The 21,318-nt window shown below is 45.5% G+C and overlaps 1 long non-coding RNA gene across 2 annotated transcripts in view; it reads right to left on the bottom strand.

Annotated features, from left to right (window-relative positions):
* The window catches only part of LOC135909161 (uncharacterized), a 28,015-nt gene extending 6,911 nt beyond the window's left edge, over positions 1–21,104 (bottom strand). The window contains exons 1-3 of one of the 2 annotated variants that reach the window (XR_010566616.2): positions 20,981–21,104; positions 4,733–4,775; positions 3,568–3,602 (exon numbers count right to left, since the gene is read on the bottom strand). This is a non-coding gene — a long non-coding RNA (uncharacterized lncRNA). Of the gene's footprint in view, positions 1–3,567; positions 3,603–4,732; positions 4,776–15,636; positions 15,695–20,980 lie in introns of those variants that run through there. The other variant, XR_011514263.1, reaches the window with a different exon arrangement.
* Positions 21,105–21,318: the final 214 nt, after the last annotated feature.

The raw sequence follows: 21,318 nt of genomic DNA, 5'->3' as shown, positions 1-21,318 counted from the left end.
ACAGCCGATTGCCTCCGCGACTAAAATAATCCCGCTAAAAAAAAACGTGCTTCTATAACCCGTAATTCTGGGTATAAACAAAGACTTTCGTATTTTGATGACTGCTTTGGTAGAGCTTTCGTGATATAAATGCTACAGCACGTCCGATCGCGAGAGGAAAATAACCCCGTGAGAAAAATAACAGCGCTGCGCGCCGTCTGCTTTTTATCTTCATTGCAAGGGACAAAAGAAGAAAGAGCAGCTGTGCATGGCTTTTGCGTTGGTTTACATGTACACGACACATTTATTACTCGTTTTCCGAGCTCGAAATGAATCAGTTGCTATTTAACGAGTAGTTAAAGACACCATGGAACAAACATGCAGGATGTTTGTTTGTATACCGGTGTGCAGCCGCGGGATACTGTTTTCAGACGAAGCGTATAGCGCAGCGTCAGCGATGCTCATTGCAATCTTTCGTCGCTGGATCACGGCTCAGAATAAACGCATGCAGCACGAATGGTGCATCGTAATCTCGCGATAATATTTCCGGTTTGGTAGACCACCACGAACAGTTTGGGAATTCATTCTGACGAGGGGTAGCCGCACACGACGGACGCGACTCGGCCCCGTTCGAAGGCCGGGCGGCCATCTTCTCCGTCGGCGGGGTCACCGGCCGTCCGGCGCATGGCGTCAGTCTAGAGTGCGCGCCCATTAGTGGATGCTTGTGTGCATCCGCCTTGGAGGGGTAAGCGCCCCTTTTTTCTAAAGCTGTACCCGGCTATAGTAACGTTGAGTAATACCTACGTAAAAAAAATCGTATACCTATTTAGAACTCGATTTCAAGCGCCTTTTTCGCCTATCTCGAAACTCGCGCGAGGGTCAGGTGGACATGGACGCCGTCGCTAACCGCACCAAACAGCCCAATTTATGTCAGAAGCACGGACGTTTTTCTTCTAACGTCGCTGCTGCCACGGCGCCGGAGAAATCGTCTGCTGCTTCGGCACTGTAAGTTAATTATCGGCGCTGATTATCACAGCGGGGCAAAAAGTGTATTAACTGGGTCTGAACCTTTCCTGCACGTTTTTGCACCGCTGAAACGAACGATAAGGTGCAGAACTGCCTGATCTAGTTCGCAAAGTGCAAGTGAACCGAACGCACCTGTCACTTTTAAAGGGCAGCTCCGGCGATTTTTGGATGTCCACTGATCTTCATAAAATTTCGACTATACGCTTTCTTTTGAACTCTGATTATCTGTGCCAAACGATATGGCTGCAAGTCATTTAGTTCGGAAGCTGAATTTTAAAGATTGGTTGCGTTGCGGACTCGTGACTTTTTATTGACCAGCCTGTGATCATGACGTCATGGACTACACCGCCACTGTCGCTGAAATCGCCGCTGTCTAGTTCGGAAGATCTGTAAAAGCTCTCTGTGTCGTCAAGAGACACCATCAGCTTCGCTTCTTTTGCGTGAGCGCCACATGTGCTGCGTGTTTACATTATGGTAGTGTAGAATCTGACGTCAACTCATTGTGACCTTACACGAAGCAGCTACCAGTTTCGGTTTCGGTATTTCGTTTATTGCTTATTTAAAATTATTGATGCATTTCTAAGCAAATTGAACCATCCTACTAGTGAGAGGACTGTCAATGCCAGTTGAGAATGACGATATCATAATATGGTAAAAGAAAGACAGCGCGAGAGTTACCCTTTAAAAGTCTCTGAAACAGTTCGGACCAATTTTGTAGAAGTGTAAGGTACAGCTACAGTAAAATATTAGCGCTTCAATTTAACTGAAGCGTCTCAAATGAAGAGAGCTACAGACGACTAGAAGTTATCCGCCTCCCTAGCCATGCTTTTTTCACTTAACTTGTTCGCCCAGTGATAGGGGCTAAGCTCCGCCTTATTTGACTCTGCGTCATGATGTGATGTCGTGTCGTCTACACCCGATTGTCTTGGAGCCAGCGCACAAAACCACAGAAACATACAGCGGTCACTCGCGCGGCCGACCAAGTAAGCGTCTGACCACCCGACAGGCGGCGCATGTCCGCTTTCAGTTCACCTCAAAGGTAGACAGCTTATCATACATCCACCGGGTTGCGTCCACGCGTCCCGTTTCTATAGAGACGACGATGCTGCGCCGGTCGTGTGCTTCTGGTTACGCCTACCCCACTGCGCTTTTCTATGCGTCGCCTCGCTTTTGCGGTAAGTTGTGTCCTTTTGTCTACAGAAATAAATTTACTGTTTTATTGCGATGACAATTGTATGGACACGCCAAGCGAATTACTGGCGTCGCCGTCGCCGTGAGAGTCCGTATAAAGCCTAAGGGCGATAACACCGTCGCCGTGCGCCCTACGTACGCTGTATGTGCGAGTGAAAGCGTGCCAGGGGAGCCGTTGATCGTTGCTGAGTCTCGACCGAGTAAAGGAGACCAAAGAGGGGAGGACGTGCGCAGTCTCGTCGCGCGCGAGACACCCGAAGTTGCGTGGCACAGAGGGTAGAGAAGGGGGGGGGGGAGGGGCGTTCTACTCTGGCTGCAACTGCGCATGTGGCGGCTGCGCGCAGTCCTGCGGCTGTATCAGACGAGATGTTCATTTGAGGGATCGCCAGCCGTTCGTGCGCAGGCGCGAGTAAGAGTGGGCGTGAGCATAGAGTTACTAGAGGACAAGCTACCCATAGCATAGAGTTTCCTACAAAAACTCTATGACCCATTGCATAGAGTTTCCTACAAAAATTACCAGAGGGAACTCTGGCGCTAGTGTCTACGGGAGCTGCAATGGAAGCGGTTGTCCCAGCATGGGAATTATGGGAAATACATGGATTTGCCTAAACGTCGTCCTTTTGGCTTAAAACGCGGCTTTGTGACTTTGTACACTCGTTATTTTCAACAGTACATTACGTAATAAATAAATAAACATCATTATAATTGCCCAACGGCAGGATTCGAACGTAGGGACTCTGGCACAGAAGACTGATATTGAAACCATTAAGCCACGGACGCATGTCTCGACAAGCGAATGAAACACCCTTATGAATTTATCACAGGCATGCCAGTGCCTTGAGACGCTTGGCGCGTTTAGATTTGGCCACCTGGACAAGCTCAATCGTTGCAATTAATAGCAATTGTACGCGTTCCCGGCGTCTTCTGCCCTTCGAAGAATATAGATTGCGCTGACATATAGGACAATAAGATTTATATAGCGTAATATACAAAGCCACAAGAACGTCTGAATCCACAAGCACGAAGATAAGACAAATCCATGTACTTCCCATCATTCCCATGGTAGGACAATGACTGCAGCACCAGAGTTCCCTCTAGTAATTTTTGTAGGAAACTCTATGACCCATAGGGCCCATGCATTGAAATCGGGAACCGCAAGAGCGCCGCCATGTTGCTGCGCGCTGAGGTTGCCAGCTCCTGATACGCTTGCTAGACTTGGTGCCAGTATACACCACAACACACACACACAACAGGCGCTGACGTGATGGAAACATGAATAACATGGAAACATAAGCACGCTATTCAGCGTGCTTATGTCCGACGTATACTAACCTGACACATGAAGAAACCAATGAGAAACGCTGGACTTACTTCCATGGAAATACTGCCGGATCTGTCTAGCGTACCTGTAAAGAAAGTTGGAGGGACACGTCAGACGCACCTTTAGCCATAGCCTTAAAATCTGCGCCATAATAGTTTAAGTGCTCGCAAAATGCTTCATGCTCTCGCACTAGGAAAATAACATCTCGTTTTCGCGCCGTAATTTGCACATGCGTAGCTGACAAGATGGCGCATTCTCGCGATGAATACCGCCGATGGAATTCTCACGTTTTGGCGCTGTGTGTGGACTTGACACTTGCAAATATCAGAGCAGTTGCATAGTGCGCAGTTTGTACAGTTTCTGTTGAACAAGGTACTGCACCAGTATGCACTAGTTGACACTTGTGCAATGCACCTCAAAAACGCACTGTGAAAATAAAGAAAGCAAGTTTATTTATTTGATTTGTTTTATTTACAGATACTGCTGCCTCAGGTTTGAGACATTGCAGCAGTGGTTACATAAAAAAAAGGGCAACATCAAAACACAGAATTAGACACTTGCTTTACAAACTGTGCACGTGGAAGTTGTCGCAAATAACTATCAAGTTTATTCCAAGTGTCAACTGTGCACGGAAAAAAGAATATTTATGACAATCAATAAAAGACTGGAATGGCACAATGTTCAAAGGATCGGACCGGCGGGTCACAGGTGTAGAATGACCAATGAAAGAAATATGGGCAGCTACACAAACGTATTTATGCACAATACTTTGTAACATGATAAGCCGATCACACTTTCGTCGATGTTTCTAAGCAATTCAGTGGTAAAAACGTGGTAACATTCTAAAAGGGAAAAGTTGCAGTCGTAACCATTAAAAATGAATCTGATAGCTTTCCGCTGGACAGACTCGAGTTTATCTTCGTCATGTGCAAGATGAGGTGACCACACCACTGACGCATATTCAAGAAAAGGCCTGACCAGCGATTTATAGGCTGTTAGCTTGCATTCTTCAGTTGTGCCCTTTAAAGTTCTTATTTAGTAACCTACTTTCTTAAACGATTTTCTGCAAATAAGGTCAATATTTCTGTGGTCCTCTAAGTTAGAATAGAATACAACACCAAGGTACTTAAATTCCTGTACTCCTTCTAGTGTGTGTTCCGCATTTCCATACTTAAATTGCAAGGGTTGTTGATTATTACTGAATGTCATTCTCACCGTTTTCTTTAAGTTAATCTCCATTTGCCAAGTTTTGATCCAGCTGTAAAAAAAAAAAGAAAACACATCACTTTGTAAAATCTTGTCAGTGACACCACGGACATTAGACTACTACAAAGCGCAGTCATCAGCGTAGAGACGAAGCTTAACTCGAGTGTTAGTCACAACTTGGACAACATCACTGATATAAATTATTTATTAAGAGGGGTCCCAAAACAGATCCCTGTTGGACACCCGAGGAAGTGTGAACCGGGGATCCCTGCTGGTGATTGCAGCTAACAAACTGAGTCTTAAGGCTCAAATAATCTGTAATCCAGCCAAGTAATTTATCAGCATCATCGTCATCATCAACGGCCTGGCTACGCATACTGCAGGGCAAAGGCCTCTCCCATGCTTCTCCAACTAGCCCGGTCATGTGCGAATTGTGGCCATGTTGTCCCCGCAAACTTTTTAATCTCATCCGCCCACCTAGCTTTCTGCCGCCCTCTGCTACGCTTCCCTTCCCTTGGAATCCATTCCGTAACCCTTAGTGACCATCGGTTATCTTCCCTCCTCATTACATGTCCTGTCCATGCCCATTTCTTTTTCTTCATTTCAACTAAGATGTCATTAACTTGCGTTTGTTCCATCACCCAATCTGCTCTCTTCTTATCCCTTAACGTTACACCCATCATTCTTCTTTCCATATCTCGTTGCGTCGTCCTCAATTTAAGTAGAACCCTTTCATAAGCCTCCAGGTTTCTGTCCCGTAGGTGAGTACTGGTAAGACACAGCTGTTATACACTTTCCTTTTGAGGGATAGTGACAACCTGCCGTTCAAGATTTGAGAATGCCTGCCAAACGCACCCCAGCCCATTCTTATTCTTCTGATCATTTCAGCCTCACGATCTGGATCTGCAGTCACTACCTGTCCTAAGTAGATGTATTCCCTTACCACTTCCAGTGCCTCGCTACCTATTGTAAACTGCTGTTCTCTTCCGAGACTGTTAAACATTACTTTAGTTTTCTGCAGATTAATTTTGAGGCCCACTCTTCTGCTTTGCTTATCTTATCTCATCTTATCTACTTTGCTTATCTTATCTCCCTGTCAGACTCCCTTCTTTATTGGGCTTCCGTTGCCTTTCTTTATGGAGGACTACGGTGGCTGTGGAGCTGCTGTAGATATCTTTCAGTATTTTTACATACGGCTCGTCTACACCCTGATTCCGTAATGCCTCCATAACTGCTGAGGTTTCAACTGAATCAAACGCTTTCTCGTAATCAATGAAAGCTATATATAAGGGTTGGTTTTATTCCGCACATTTCTCTATCACCTGAATGATAGTATGAATATGGTCTATTGTTGAGTAGCCTTTACGGAATCCTGCCTGGTCCTTTGCTTGACAGAAGTCTAAGGTGTTCCTGATTCTATTGGCGATTACCTTAGTAAATAGTTTGTACGCAACTGACAGTAAGCTGATCGGTCTATAATTTTTGAAGTCTTTGGCGTCCCCTTTCTCATGGATTAGGATTATGTTAGCGTTCTTCCAAGATTCCGGTACGCTCGAGGTCATGAGGCATTGCGTATACAGGGTGGCCAGTTTCTCTAGAAAAATCTGCCCACCATCCTTCAACAAATCTGCTGTTAGTTGATCCTCCCCAGCTGCCTTCCCCCTTTCCATAGCTCCCAAGGCTTTCTTTACTTCTTTCAGCGTTACCTGTGGGATTTCCTTTCCAGATCAGTGAGCATGCATTGCAGTTGGCCCCCTGAGTTACTAAGCAAGGCAATATCATCAGCGAATCGCAAGTTACTAAGGTATTCTCTATTAACTCTTATCCCCAATTCTTCCCAATCCGGGTCTCTGAATATCTCCTGTAAACACGCTGTGAATAGCATTGGAGAGATCGTATCTCCCTGCCTGACGCCCTTCTTTACTGTGATTTTGTTGCTTTCTTTATGGAGGACTACGGTGGCTGTGGAGCCGTTATAGATATATTTCAGTATTTTTACATACGGCTCGTCTACGCCCTGATTCCGTAATGCCTGCATGACTGCAGATGTTTCGACTGAATCAAACGCTTTCTCGTAATCAATGAACGCTATAAATAAGGCTTGCTTATATTACTCACATTTCTCTATCACCTGATTGATAGTGTGAATATGGCCTATTGTTGAGTAGCCTTTACGAAATCCTGCCTGGTCCTTTGCTTGACAGAAGTCTAAGGTGTTCCTGATTCTATTTGCGATTACCTTAGGAAATACATTGTAGGCAACGGACAGTAAGCTGATCGGTCTATAATTGTTCAAGTCTTTGGCATTCCCTTTCTTATGGATTAAGATCATGTTTTTATATTTAGATAGATAGATTATATTTATCAGCATAGCAGCCAGTAAGAAAGGTGCGAAGTTTAAGGAGAAGTTTCCTCTGGCACACTTTATCGAAAGCTTTGGAGTAATCAATAAATAAAGCGTCAACCTGTTCATAGTCGTAAAGTTATGAGGCAATATCGTGCATGAATTCAATCAACTGTGTAACGGTGGAAAGACCACTACGGACACCATGCTGATAATGTGAAAGGATATCTTTATTAGTGAAGTATTGAATGATGTGCTTGTGAATGACATGCTCCAGAAGTTTACAGCATGTAAATAAGAATGAAATTGGTCTAAAAATAGTGATAGCTTCCTTTTTGCCCGATTTGGAGATAGGAACGACATTAACGACCTTCCTAATTCGCGGGACTCCTCTGGAATCGAGTGATTTATGAAATATAATTATTAGATAACGGGCTCACCATTCAGAGTACCTTTTCAAAAATACTTTAGGAATATTTATTTATTTGGTTGTTTATTTATTAATTTGTTTGTTTGTTCGTTCGTTCGTTCGTTTGTTTGTTTGTTTGTTTGTTTGTTTGTCAAATAATGCTGCCTGCCCATTAGCGGCCAAGGCAGGAGTGGGTACAAGTGGAAAGTAAAGCAAAAGCAAACATACACTACTGGCCATAGCACAAAGTTATAAAATGAATACTGTCCATGACACTGAGCAAACAAAGTTGACAGAAGTTAAGGAACACGTGAGAATTCACCAAAGAGGACAGCAGATATAGTTTAGAAAAAGTAAGCAAAAGCACTCATGCAGGAACAAACATAAAAAAAGGCAAAAGAATACAATTACTGAGCGCAACAGCGAACAGATTTTGAACAAGAGCTCAATGATTTATTCTACAGGTCGCGAAAATTAAAGCAAAGTTAGCGTGGGCTACGGCACATAATCTTTCAAGACAGTAAGGAATTAATCGATTGATGGCACGCTCACAATCTCTGGTGGCAAAACGTTCCACTCTGCTATGGATCGGGCAAAGAACAAAAAGCGATGTGCATAAGTTATTGGCTGAGGTGTTACAACAGTTTTATCATGTTTCCATCTGGTTGGCCCGGCTCTGTTAAACCGCATGTAAGTGCTGCAGTCTATATTAGTGTTATTGTTGATTATATTGTGGAGCGTTTATAGCCGATGAATTTTTCATAGCGTTTCGAGTGTTCGAATGCCGTTTCTTTTCATGAAATTGCTAACCGATATGTGCCCGCTGGACGGGTTTAATGCGGGTCCCAAACGACGTCAGCATATTCCAGTAAGCATCTTATTAGCGAGACCCTTATTAACATTATCCGGACCGGCACTTTTAGTAATGTAAGAGGTTATGAATTTCAGAACAAGTTATATCGATATCTGGGAAAGCTGCAGGTGCAAAAGGAGGGGCGGAGGAAGGAACAGTGCCGTTATCAACACAAAAAGCAGATTTGAAATAATTGCTGAAGGCTTATGAGATCATGTGAGCGTCAGAGCAGGTTTCATTTTCAATAATGAATGAAGCAGGGTTGGCAGAAGGTAAATTAATTGTCTTCCAAAATGTAATCGGATTTCCCTCATGAACGTTGACAGAGTACTGCTGTAATAAAATTCTCCAGCTTCATGCATTTTACTTTGGAATGTTTTTTTTAGCGTGCACAAAAGTAAATCCTGGTTTGATTTGCATAGGCATCGACGATGTAGTCGCTATATGCGGCGAATAAGCTGTATTATCTCTCTATTGTACCATGGGTGTTTAGGACTGCGTTTGACACACTTGCTGGGCACAAATTTCGATATACATTCAGACACAATCGCATGAAAATGTTCCACTAACGCGTCCACGCTGCAGTTGATACTGTAAAGCAGAAAACCATCACAGGAGTCCGCTAACATAGAAAGTACACCATCATCGTTAGCACGTGACAAAATCAGTAACGAATTTATATTCTGGTTTCTAGGTTCACAGTCAACAGAAAATTTAACAAATACTGCGTTATGATCGGAAAAACCCTCTATAATTTCACACTCAAGGTCTTCATTCGTGAATTCACCTGTAACGAGTTACTGCCATAATTCATCTGCTAATAAACTGTTTTCAGTAACGCTAACCTTAACCACGCACTAATAATTATTCAGGCAAAGCTGCACTGCATAAACGAATTCAATACCTAATCACAATGTTATTAAGCACAGTAGTGTCAATAGCTATCTGGGATTGACAGCCCGTCATTGCGGTCGCCAGATTTGCTCCTTAACGCCTGCTCAGTCGCAAACGCAAGCGCGTGATTCTTCCCGTTATAACCGAGCACTCTTACACCTCTGTCATACGGGCACCCACGAACTCCATTTTTTTTAAATTGATATGATATAAGGAGATGTTGGCGCGCAATTTAAGGCGCCGGCTACTCCTTATCTCTTGGGTGGTTCCCTCATACATCATTCAGGGTTCAACTCCGTTGACATGAAACTCCCTGATGGAGATTTACGGCAATGGAGTTGCGGCCGCGCTACACGGCACAATGCGAGCTTTCGACGGGAGCCGCGTGGGACATAAACGGCCCTGCTGCGCTTACTTTCGCGTGCAACTGCTGACATATACAGTGGCCGTCAAAGGTAGTTTCTTCTTTAACGCAGCATGTAGTCTAATAAAATCACAGCGAGAAAGTTTGCTGCATGTTACCGCAAGACTTGTTTTCCGAGCGTAGCGAAATTCAAAGCGATGCTGACCACACTGCGCTCGTTGTTCGACCGGTGCATGTGCTTCGTGTTGCGATTATGTGCTGTGTGATTGTGCGTGTGCGCGTGTTCGCGGTGAGGTCAACTGTGTCCACACGAGTGACGAAGCGGATAAACAAAGGAAACGTCGGAACGACATTTCCCCACGCGTCACTGCAAAGCATTGGTGTAGGGGGTACTGTCACCATGTCCTTAAAAACAAATTAAGAACTCGCATTGCGTGGTGTATAAACCAAGGCAAAAAAAATAATATTGCTAAAATTTGAAAGTGAGCCGGTTACAACGACTTGAGTAGCGTGGGTTTCTTCGCAGCTGTAGCTATGTGGGAACTCCATCCAGCCGTAATGGTCGTTGCCGAACACTCTTCGCCAAAATCTGCATTTAACTTCCTGGGCACAAGGGAGACCGTGGAATACGGAGCGCAACTCCCTCGACGGGAAAACAAAGGTGTTCTCGGGTGCTCGTGTGACAGGGGTATTAATAGCACTTTCTGTTGAAAGGTTTCACGGAGGCACTTTGTGGCTACGAAACTCAAGTGAGCCGGGAACAGAGATGTTATGCGGAAGTCTGGATGTGAGAAAGGGAGTACGGATATAAGGATGCTACCAGGAGGCATGGTATCATCGACTGGATTATCCTACTCGCGGGCACGCAACCCGCAAGCCCCTCTTGTTTAACGGCATGCACTGGCAGGCACCATCAACGGCATATATATATATATATATATATATATATATATATATATATATATATATATATATATATATATATATATATACTAGCCTGCTCTCACATTGGGAATTGCCGTTCACCTATACACACGGTAGCGACACACAGTACACTATCAAAGCGAAAGCTCTGTTACACCACGTACTACACCGTTGGACCAATTCGGCGAGACCTGCAATCAGCCTCGCAGACAAACGTTTTCTTCTACTTGTCGAAACGTCCACTACGGTTTAAGCAGTACACGCAGCAGGAACAATGCCCGACGGCGCAGCTCAACGAGGAAGCTATCAGGCCCACCCGGTGCCGAGTGATCACCAACCATGACCGAGTTTTGGCAGCTGCTGTGCAGTGCGAATCTCACCGAGAAGGAGTCGTTTTTTTTCCGCCAGCAACAAAGCCTGCCCCGTCGAAATCATAACCCAGCTGTTGCTTCCTCGCCGCAGCAACCTCCCTCTTTTTTGTACATGAAGACGTCCATTCAACCGCGGAGAGAGGAAAGATTGGTGCTTACGGTGGCGATGTTTTGGGGGCTGATTCGGTCTCCAGCGCAGAACTTTTTCTGCCGCTTAGACTAAAGCCTCCCCCCTGCTACCCCCCCCCCCTTCCCCGATACAAGCTTCTAGCAACTCAAGCAGCAGGAGGAGTGCGTGTGCGATTCGATCACGATTCTATATGAGGTGGCTCGAAGGAGCAGAACGAAATACAATGGGATTCTTATTTCAACCTTATCGGCACCCGGACTCGCCCGTGGAAACAAAAGGAATCACGGACCAGTCAGTCGCCCACTCTGCTTTCTTGCTTCACTACCAACAGCGAACCGACTAACCGAGGAAGTGCTTCCTGTCCTCCTAGCAGAACTGCCTATACGGAGTGCACGAAAAGCGAATACCAGAACTTGAGACGAGCATTTGTTCATCACATAACACGGGGACCTCCATTTTGGTTCTGTGCTATTCGTACTGGCGCTGAAGATTTTCCAACTTGACTCAAAGCAGGCCGCCGTCTATTTATCGCAAGCGTCAATCAAATGCGTGCAAGACGATTGACGCCGTACTGATGGCGCCAACCCTCTTCGAAGTTCAGGTTATCGAAGCACGAAGTTCAGCGCAATGTTTTTCCGTACTGTGCTTACCGTGGCTGTTTCGAGCCCAGAGTGCATTGTAGATCGTGGCGTGTTCGTGAAACCGTTGCATTCGTGCGGCGAGAGGGCAATAGTGGCACACGGCAGTTTCTTCGGTGTCGTGTCAGTAGTGGCAAGCCAACCGAGATTGACGGAGGGCAGTACCCAAAATTAACCGCAATGTATTTTGCTCCCTTCATGTATGCTTTCAAACTTCTTCGAACATAACGGAGAACTTTCGCGAGCGTAAGGCTCTCCGCTTCAGTGCACCAAGCACCGGGGCTCAAAGTTGAATTGTTCAGTAATTGTTTCGGACATCTTATGTGCACCCATTACAGGGATGAATTTTCATGACCATGGCCACGGTGAACGGAGAGGAGGAAGCACGATATCGTTTTTCTAGATTGTTTTGCGTCTCACTTCTTTTCCCAATGGAAATTTTTAGGAATGTATCCTCAATTTAGGGTGGCTTCATGTAGTAACAACTTCCCCCCTATTCATAAGGCGACAAACAGTACCTGGCCCTGTGTGTGCTCTAAAATTACGCATATGTTTTATAAGTTACCTGCCAATATTCCGGGTGTTTCTTGGAAGACTTTCGGTAGTATTTAAAGATCATCTGTGGCAGACAGCGTAATTATAATCTTTGAGCTGGATTGCCCAAACAGGAGGAGATTATCTGGGCGAGAAATTGAAACGCATAATTGCATAAAACACACTAATTATATTTTTAACTAATTACTTTACAGCACATATTGCAATTTATAAATTGTAGCCTGGGAGTTCGCAAGGTAGATACAATTGAAACAAATTCTCAGGATGGCTCCAGTTTTGAGATATTAATCTCTGAACTTTGCGAAGAAATACATTGCCGGTTCAGTTACTTTTGCGCCTCGATCCATAAAACGGCATCTTGTTAAAAAAGTACTTTGAAGGACATTGCATTTTTATAGCGCCTGATGGTGGATCTTTCGAAAATGATGCCATCCACAGAATTTTTTTCGAGTAGATATGCCTGGCAGAGTCACGAGCTAAAATATGCAAATTGTGATATGTGAGGTAGGTAATTAGTCAGAATTTAATTGCTAAAGTTTACAAATTAGTAAATTAGTCACTTCAATTTGTTGTGCAAGTAATGTCTGCCTTTTCGAGTATAGACCGGCTCAAGGACTTGAATTGCGCTATCTGCCACAGATGATTTTTAAAAGTTACTAAAAAGCTTCACAGAAACACCTGGTACAGCTTGACGGCCGTTTAAAAGTCAGGTCTTTTGAAGTGCCACACATGGTTTTTCGACCTAGTCAGTTGATTCCATGCAGCATTGGTCTTGAAGTCTGCGTCATTTCTGCTCGTCCCTAGTAGACAACATTTTGGTTTGTTTTGACACAAAACTTCGCCTATTTTGGAACACACAAAAGGATTCGTGGAGATGTAGTGTTCCATATACGTATATTTGCTATATCTAGAAAAGTTTTCACAGAGACTTGGCCACAATTAAGGTAAATCTAGACCCGTTTTCACTGCATCTAACTGAGTCGTTACATGCGTTGAGCAACCATGTATTGAGAACAATGGTGGGTTCAAACACCATTGTCCGTTCTTATCCAGCCGACCTAATCCAGTCAATCTGTGCCTACAAGACACGACTGCGCTGTCGGAAGGGGTATGTATATAGGCTTCTATACATCAGACATGGTGTGTGTGGTGTTCCTTAGCACTACAGAAGCCGGCTAGACCCCAATCTGTCCATAGAGCACAACCTCTTCAGTCACAAAGGCAAACAATGTTTTCCTTTTTTTTCAGTTTTGACAATTCGTATCAACTGTCTGCTGTTGTCTTTGTAAGTAAGCTCAAAGACGCAGAAATCGTTGGAGTCTAATGATTTTTCTTTCCCATTATCGTGACTTCACGACTGCTGGTATTCTTTTACGCGCTATATATTCTACGGTGATGTTAAAAAAAACAAATCAAAAGGGTATTTGCCCCTATCCTTTACAGGCGTCGCGTTTATCGTCGCATTACTCGTACCTCCGTCCAAAAACAGGTTAAAGGTATTGCGCAGCAACGAAGAGAAGGCAACAGAACAACCTCCTACATGCCCTTAACGAAGCTCGAATGATTTAAAGACCCTCGCGTTCAAAAAAAAAAAAAGGAAATGAGAATAGCGAGCAAGAAATCGCTGCTCCAGTGCGTTGCGAAATATTTCCATCTCCGCATTCGTTCGCAACCGCTCTCAATATGTCGGGACGCTCGTTAGATTTCTTGTATTCTTAGGCTCGCTTTTATCGCTCCTCATTTGTACGCCACTTTCTACAACGCAGGACATTTTTTCTCTCCCTGTAGTCCCCTCCCCCACTCTAGCCTCCTCGTATTGTCCTACACCGCTGCCTGGCTGGTGCGGTGGCCCGTAATGCGTTTTCTTCCCGATGATTTGGGGCCCGGTTTTCTTGTGCTCGGCATTAGACGGCACTCGTCCGTTCTAAACCTCGATTTTCGATTCTCGCTTCGCTGGTCAGGTGCCTGTCGAGCCGTAATGAAAATTTCCCCCAGGCGCTGTCCCGGTGCGTGCCAAACCCGCCGTCGCCGTCGTCTTATTCGGCACCGGGCGCGAATACGTGCGTCGCATTTGGGGTACCAAAATACGAAGAATGATAAGTGGGATGACGGAGCCCATAAGGGGACGGCGCAAGCCTCCATTCGGCGCGTATCAGCGCGGCGGTTTTCCTATATTTTTTCCTCTCCTTTTGTCACTGGCATAATCGCGTTAACACGTGACCTGAGTGGCGGTGCGCATCCTGTGGTTGCTGAGGATCCTCTAAGCCATAGGAACTGAGAGTCGTACATTTATGCGTCGCATTGTTTCTTTTCATTTCTTCTTTAATAAACCACTTTATTCTCTCCGAGTTCGAGTTATAACAACGAAGACGCGAGGCTTGCTAACGCTGATCTCTAGAGATGGGGAAGACAGATATCACATATTGCGCTAGCTCGTCCTCTATTGTCATGCGCAACACAGCCGGTAAATTCGCGCATGCTCCGATCCATGTGACTGAAAAAAAACTATCGTTAATAAAGCGCTCTGTAGCCTCTGCTGTGCTTTCTTCTCTTTTTTTTTGCTTTTTTCGCTTTTGCCTTCTGCTGCACTTTCATGTAAATTAGTATGCTCGGAACTCCCACATGCGTGTGTATCGTGCAGTTCATTCATTCATTCATTCATTCATTCATTCATTCATTCATTCATTCATTCATTCATTCATTCATTCATTCATTCATTCATTCATTCATTCATTCTGAGTGAGTGAGTGGTTGCGGCATGTTTGCCTTTCTATTCCCTAAGTGCACCTGTGGAGAAAGAAGTGAGTTATGAAAGCAGAGAGTAGGAAGGCGTTGTGAAGTCGTTGAAGAGAGAGAGAAAGTTTAGCGGAATCTGCCTAGCGACAATCCCGTAGAGTAAACGATTATTTCAATGACTTACTGAGACGGGGAGAACGCGGCGTTATAATGCTAAGAAAAAAGTGAGGTGTTCAACGCGAAGAGTGTCCTGCCCGCTATTCCACCTCTGAGTTACTCAGAGTGAGCAGAGAGAGATAGCAAAGAGAGTAAAGGAAGGGAGGTCAACCTGACGAGCGCCCAATTTGCTGGCCTACACTGTGGATAAAGGAAAGGGGGACCAGAAATAGGAAAAGAGGAAGGAAGTCATCACTGTGTGTACAGCGAAGCGCTGTGACACGAAGCTCAAGCCCCAAAGCTGATGATGTGCGTTGAAAACACCTGGGATGATTCAAGGGCCAATGGCCGTTGCGCGAATAGACGGCTGCGAGTGAGCTATGGGGCTTAGTCGAGACTTGCAACCACTGGATTAAGAGCATCCGGCACTTGGACTGTATTTTGCGCTGGCGGGGTATATAACTTGCTTAAGAGTAAACGGAGAGTATTTATGAGGGACTGAAGCATCACAATGACTTGCCGGTCTTCGGGCAATTTACCGGGATCCGGCGCTGTGGACTCTACCTCGGTGCGCTGTACCCTTTGATGTGACTGTGGCTCTGGCTGTGACATCGGCTGTGGCATCTGTAGTGGCTCCGGCTGTGGCTTCGGTAGTGGCTTCAGCTCTGGCCCTGGGCTGTTGCCCCGGCTGTGGCACCGGCTGCTGCCCCAGGCTGTGGTACCGGCTGTGGCACCGGCTGTAGCACCGGCTGTGGCACCAGCTGTGGCACCGGCTGTCTCTGCAACTGTGGATTCAGCTGTGGGATCGGCTATGGTTTCGGCTATGGCTTCAGCTGTGGCAGCGGCTGTAGCTTTGGTAGCGCGGGCCGAGCTTCAGTATTGGAAAATATTGGCTAGTCTGCCATCCGCTGACGGGACCGAGGGCCCGTTTCCGAATGACGGTGGTGGTGGCACTGACGATAATAATATACGAAGGCAATATATACATTGAAACACAGGAATAATAACAGTAAAGGGGAAGAGAAATGCGGCCTTAATAAAACACAGAGTGCTATGAAGATACAATCGGTATGAGGTTCTCCGGGGTACGTGGAAAGGTGTAATGGTTCCAGGACTTACATTAGGAAATGTGGTTGTTTGCTTGAAGTAAGGGGTACAGTTAGGACTCCATGGCAAACAAAGGTCATTGGGACGCCTCGCATTGGGCACTCACGGCAAGACTACAAATGAAGCTGTGCAGGGTGATATGGGCTGGACAAGTTTCGAAGTGAAGGAAGCTCACAGCAAAATTGATTATGAAGAACGGCTGAGGAATATGGCAGAAAGTAAATGAGCTGGGAGTGTGCTCATATATTTGCACAAGAAAAACATTGGCTCACAGTGGAGGAAAAGAACGAGGAAGCTTAGCAAAAAGTATGCGACCGGTATGGTGAGCAACATGGCAACAAAGAACGTCAAGCGGAAACTCAGAGAGGCTGCGATAATCTCATGGGTGGCGGCAATGCAAAAGAAGCATGTTATGAGTAACTACTTAAGATGGAAAAAATCTGAAATCAGGAAAGAAACAATTTATGATAACTCAAAGGGAAGCTCCTTACTTTTTGAAGTGAAATCAGGATGCCTTAGAACACGCGCTTCTAAAGCGAGATACAACAAGGAAGAAGAATCACGTGCTTACTGTGGTAAAACTAGGGAAACGATGGAGCATGTTTTATTAGGATATGAAGATATCTGCCCAACGGCAGATTTAGGCCCCTCTGGCCTCCTTGAAGCCCTTAGGTTCAACAAAAGCAGGGGGAAAGTAAACATATCCGCAATAGAGATTAGTAAGAGGCGACTGGAACATTGGTAGGAGAAAAATAGGGAAACGGCCAACAACGGAGGCGTGCAAAAACAAAGTTCCCGATAAGGGTTCAGAAAGTTTGCTGATGGGAATTTTCCGTGTCTTTTCTTTTCTTCTTTAACACAGGAAGGACATTAGGCAATATAATAACAAGAGCTTGGTGGTGCCACCTCCCCCTCCCCCCCCCCCCCCCTCCCCCGTTCCAAAGCGGACGCTCATAGAATCCATCCATGCTGGGGTGCGGCGCTCGGCCGCCCGGCTGCGTGTTGGCGTTCAGCGTAGTTTGTGCATTCCTCTCTTTACGACTTTCTGCCACCGAGTATTTTCGCCGCACTATAGCAATATTTGTTACGGATGTAATGACAGGTTTTGGCTACGTAACGTGGTATTCGTTAGGAAATACTTTTTTTTCTTTGCTGAGCCGAATCAGAAGCCTGCCTGTGAAGTGGGGATACGACTCTTCCACCTTGCTCGCCGACGGACTCGCAGCCAAATGGAAAAAACATCGACAACTTTGTTCAGAGAGAAAAAAATATTTTAGCACAGGAGTCAATAACGAAATACTAGAAAGTGAACGCAAAAAACACTAAGCGATTGCGCAGCCTTGAATAGGTTGAGCAGCGAATTTATTTATTAATGCAATACTGCCAGCTGCCCTTTGGCGGCCAACGCTGGAGTGGTTAAATGTGAAATAGCCAAGTACAGGTGTGCGATTTGGCATAGTAGAGCGCACAAAAAGAAAATCAAGCCCAAGCTCGTTCAATACCTCTAATATACAAAAACAACAACAGTGAGCAACAACAGTGAGAGGAAATATCAGCACATAATAATAGATAAAATTGAAAACGGCAAAAGTAAACAAAAGCGGAAAAAATAACATTGGCGAAGCATGCGCCGCTGATGTGATGCAAGGAAATCACGTGACAAATTGATATCACGCGTTGTCAAAGAGAGCACTCGATTATGTTTCGACTTTAGATAAAATTGTACAAGCACGTTCCACTCAGCAATAGTTCCGCGGAAGTAATCAAGCACATGTGTAATCAAGCACACAGTCAAAACAAATTATAAAGACAAGAATGTAGAACCTTTAGAAAACAGTGTAAACAAATTACAGCGCACAATCACCGATGAAATGGCAAGAGGTTCCTGAATGAGATGAAACAGTATAGAAAAAGAAAGACAATTGCAAGGTCGCTGAGCGTGCGTCCCCAATGTGATGCAATTGGCGAAAAGAAATTATTTGCATCTTCTCATTTTCGAATGCTTTAGCTTTTCTTTCTTGTAGTGAAGTCGTCTTAACGGACAGTAATGAAGCTTCTTAGAGGGCCTGTGGGTTAGAGCAAGCCTCCATTGTCAAACTGCGATGTCAAGGCTGAAGCTTCGCTGTTAGCTATAGCGGGTTGCTTTCAACTGTCAGCAGTAACGCACATTCTTTACATGAGGTGTTCTTTAATATCTTCCTTTCCGTGAATCCTGCTACATGATATATGAGCTTGTCGTGGCTTTTTGCAGTCACAAGAGCAGTGTGGTCTGAGAAAATGTGTCCGGTTCAAGACACCCACTTTCCGTCTTCAGTTTAGGGCACTCTTTTCAGGTAGCATCGCGGGACACAATGCAATTGCGGAATTTGAGAACCGTGCGCAGCGGGAGCAAGCTCTCGTGTTCTCGCACACAGCGCTCACGTGTCCCAGCCTCATGCAATTGCGGCATTGGTGTGACCTTTGAATAAATAGTTGCACGGGGTGTCTAAAGTGGCCCAGTGTGAGGGAAAACAATTTACCCTTACAAATTACCTTCACACAATGGGATGTGCCAAGTCTAGACACGTGAGTTATGGCGAAACCATCAACGGCTGGCTTCATTAGAATCGGCATATCAGCACTTCAGATGGAGACGTTCACGTCATAGAGGACACCAGCAGTGGTGTCACGGTCCGGAGGAATGCACGAGTGGACCGTCATGCTGCCAAGTCTGCTCAAAGTGCTCAGAGCAGTCTCATGTACAACGTCAATAGCCAAGATGTTCGCTCGTGTGTTGACTCTGACGTCCGTGGCTTGAGTTGGCGTCATCGCTTCAAGGAGCACCGAGACGGACTGTCTGTTGGGTCGCCTCGGGTTGCTGGTAGCGAGTTCTGGTACAAATAGAATCGTACTGGCTGCATTATTCCGAGCAGGTCCTACAGTCGACGTGCTTGAAGACGGGTAGGCCCTGGTGTATCTGCGTTTCGCCTTGCGGCCCCTCACAAGCTGAAAGTCGTCATCGGAGATCTCCTCACTGCTGAGCGAGTAGACACTGGTATCATCGCGGTCGGTGTCGCTCTGGAGGCCGGTTCGCTTCCTAGACGCGGCCACCGCTGAAGTTGCCATCCTCAGAAGAGGCGCGGGGACGTCAGCCTTGCATTCGTGCCACAACCCATGGCGGCTCCAACAAGATATACACAGAAATCAGGCGAAAACAGCAGAGCTAGAGAAATAGCGTTCCGGATTGGATTTAGTTTCCTTCTACGATGGCGTGTACACCCTGCGGGAGATTGACCGAGGTTTGGATAGTATAAGGAAGGTGCTGTTAATACTAATATTGGTAAAGTTGTCAGGAGGATGTCAATAAAAATAACGTTTGGAGAATTGAAGATAATCGCCCTGAAACAACTATGAGTTCTCCCGTGACTGAGCAAACATCCCTGTGGCAGTTTCCAAGAGAAGGAGGCTCCTAGAGAAATTATATTCAGAATGGAAAAGTTAAAGCCAAGTTGTCTGAACGTTGATTCTAAAATGTTCTTCGTTAAAGAACTTAGTCTTCATTTATTACGCTTTTTCTGACTTCATTGGCCAAAGCATTAAAGGCCTATTTCTTAAATTGTGCTTTTTTTAAGTATGAAGGAGAGTGAGCAAGTGAGCATGTGTCGTATGTTAATAAATTGCTACGCGAGGGAGTAACTGTGAACTAATACGCGGAATGAATGTCGTTAGTAACCCAGTGAAAACGTGCACGCGAGCATGCATCGCCCGTTCCAACTCTGTTCTGACAGAATAGGCGCCGTACTGCAACTGATCGCCTTACGCATTCGCCTGTGACATCCCGTCCGGAGTGCAGTCCGCGAAACTGAAGCTTTATACGATAACTAGAGAGAATTATGGCGCTAGTGTCTACTGGAGCAGCAAACAAGGCGGTTCAGCCAGCATGATGGTTGATGCATGGATTTGCCTAAACTTCGTCCTTGCGGCTTCATACGACTTCGTGACACTGCAAAATGATCATTTTCTACAACGTACTGCGGTAAAATTAGTTCATCAAACATTATTGAAATTGTCCGATGGCAGGATCTGAACACAGCGCCTTCAGCACGGAAGCCCGATATTGAAACCATTAGGCCACGACGCACAGACAAGCGTAACTGGGGCAATTAGCAGCAATTCTGCGTGTTCGCAGTGTTTTATTGCCTTGCGCATTAAAAAAAAAAACTTAGATCGCTTTAAAATTTAGGCCAATGAAGGCAGATAAGGGGTAATAAACGAAGACAGAAGAACGTCTGAAGCCACAAGCGCGAAGACGGGACAAATCCACTTACTAAATATTTCCCTGGTGTCTGAACGATCGCAACGCTAGAGTTCCCTCTAGTAATTATTCGAGGAAACTCTATTGCAGAACCAAACAGAGCGCCTTTACAAGATGCCTACTTGATAATAATTTTCGATCACTCATGGAACGTTTTGAAATCTTTACTTTTGCGTCAGCCGCGGGCACGGTAGCACGCCATGCTCAGAAAAGCAGCACCGAAGGTTCCACAGACGCAAGCTGCGTAACTCGGCAAGAGCGGCGCCTGCCATGCATGCACACTCGACTTAGATTTGTTAAGTAAAAAGTCGTAGTGGACTGCGTCGTGCCTGAAATTATTACGAGACGCGCATAAGACACGAGCAACGCCGTTCGTAGCCGCAGTGCTCCAGCGTCTTCTGAATACTGTTCACATCCGAACAGGGGGATTGTCTTCATTCGCTTTATAGCTGTATCCCCTCTTGAAGCAAAATTTTCTTTACCTTTCCGCACCGTCGGGCGTTCCTCGCTTCCTCGCCGGAATCCTTTGCTCTCGAACAACCGTTTAAAGTTCGCGCACTTAACGTCAATCTCCGTCGTCTCCTGATGGCGCAACCCACACTGAGCTGCGGGTTTGGTGACGTAACAGCTGAAAGATAGAACCTCCTTGCCAAACGAACACCGACGGCAAGCAAGCGATAAGAACTGGCGGAGCGGTGTCGCGATGGCTCTTTCATTTTTTACGCGAGCTCCCGCAGTCTTTAGCGAAAGATGGCGTCATCCTAAAAGCGCCGCAAACTCAGGTCTATAGGAGTGAATATATATATATATATATATATAT

This window comes from Dermacentor albipictus, chromosome 4 (genome assembly GCF_038994185.2).
Source record: "Dermacentor albipictus isolate Rhodes 1998 colony chromosome 4, USDA_Dalb.pri_finalv2, whole genome shotgun sequence".
NCBI lineage: Eukaryota > Metazoa > Arthropoda > Arachnida > Ixodida > Ixodidae > Dermacentor > Dermacentor albipictus.
This window is presented reverse-complemented; position numbering and strand designations above follow the sequence as displayed.